Source organism: Benincasa hispida, chromosome 1 (genome assembly GCF_009727055.1).
Source record: "Benincasa hispida cultivar B227 chromosome 1, ASM972705v1, whole genome shotgun sequence".
Taxonomy (NCBI): domain Eukaryota; kingdom Viridiplantae; phylum Streptophyta; class Magnoliopsida; order Cucurbitales; family Cucurbitaceae; genus Benincasa; species Benincasa hispida.
This window is the reverse complement of record NC_052349.1, coordinates 58894651-58896298: the sequence shown is the minus strand read 5'-3', so window position 1 is coordinate 58896298 and position 1648 is coordinate 58894651. Positions and strand designations below refer to the sequence as shown.

At 35.6% G+C, this 1648-nt stretch overlaps 1 protein-coding gene across 2 annotated transcripts in view; it reads left to right on the top strand.

Moving 5' to 3' along the window:
- The first annotated feature begins 983 nt into the window (after positions 1 to 983).
- Positions 984 to 1648, top strand: part of LOC120075058 (protein RTE1-HOMOLOG) — a 2999-nt gene continuing 2334 nt past the window's right edge. For both annotated transcript variants that reach the window (XM_039028223.1, XM_039028215.1), the window contains exon 1: positions 984 to 1138. The gene's annotated coding sequence lies outside the window, so the exon portion shown is untranslated. The remainder of the gene's footprint in view (positions 1139 to 1648) is intronic.

Genomic DNA, 1648 nt, shown 5'->3' with positions numbered 1-1648 from the left:
ATCCTCTTATACCACCCTCAAAAGAATATAATGACACAAAGGCCCATTAAAAACTAACTTAACATCCAAAAAAATGACAAAGAATAGTCTGCCTAAACAAGTACAATTGCTTAAGTGTTAACTTTTTTTTTTTTTTAATATTTGAGATTGTTTTCACCAGATGAGAATAACAAGTTAGATTTGCCAGAAAATAGCCAGAAGTACGGATCTTAGGCACCAGTGCCATCTGTCACATAGACCACAAACCAGATATAGAACTCAACAATCAAATAGGCAAAACAACAACAAAACATATACATAAATTTGGAATATGCCTTAAATCTCAGTGTAAAACTCGTCCGAGATCGTATACTAATTATGAAGAACTTGGGCCATTTACACCAGCATGCCGCGAGATTAGGATTTTGGTCCCATTCTGAATAAGATCTCAGGGACGATCTCGGGCAACATTTACCCTAATATTTTATACAAAATGCCCAAAACTCAATGGTCATCCACCCAATCTCGAGACACATTCAAACGATCTCGGGCCCACTTCATCGAATCTTAGTCGAGATTCAAACAGATTTTAAACGAAATAGGATGAAGTATTCAGAAAATTATCAATAACAGATAACATACACAAAAAAAGGACCAAATATTGAAAAAAGATAATATCCAATCCATATTTCTCATATATTGCATATAGACTTCAGAACCCTAACTAAACTCTAATTTAAGATGAAACCATAGACTAACTGAAGGAAATAGTGAAATACCTCTACTATAAGGAAGCTTCACGATGCAAATAATCGTGGAAAAGGAAAATTTCAAGGAATTGAAATAGTTTTCGTGTATGTGAAGGATTTTTTAAAGCAGGGGTATTTTCTTTCTTTCAAACGACTAGATGATTAGAATTCATAACGTTTCAAATTCAATTTCAGGCCCGATCTTGCCCGATAAAGTCCGGAAAAAACCATTCCAACAAGTATTAAAACTATGTGCTATTTTTTACATGTGAAAAATAAAGTGATTATTTTGGACAATTTCCCATTTTAAAGCCGCCCTCGTCTCAACTGTGGAACGAAAAACCGCTCAACTTGATGGGTGATCAGTAGCTGCTTCAGACGATCTTTCTTCACCAAAATTGTTCCAATTGGTAACTTCAACTTTCTTTCATTCCTTTCCTTCAAAATTTGTTTGTTTGTACTTCAAATTCTTCGCGTTACTTGCTTGTTTTACCCGTTTGATTTTTTGTTCTATGCACTTGGTGTTTGGCTATCCCTAAAGTTGAGGAGATTTGGGAACTTCATCTCCGTTCCAATTGCTGATTTGTTAACGTTATCGGATTGTAGATAGCCGATGGATTTGTTTTGAACCTATTTTTTTCAATTGTGTTTTCTGTAATTGAGATTGAACATGCGGGTCAATGGGTGCTTGCATTTCCAGCCTATGGCCCGTTCTCTGATAAATACTGGAAGTTACAACTCAACTTTGGACGTCTTTTGGGACATGAAATGATTCGATTCTTCATACATTGTTTTCTCTCTTCTTTCTTCTTTTTTCCTTTGCACGGATTCGTTGAAAGTTTGGTTGAACAGCCTAATTTCATTCTTCAAGATGAAGTTTATGCCCCTGTCTGAACTTTCCTCGCTTTCTGCGAGCATCT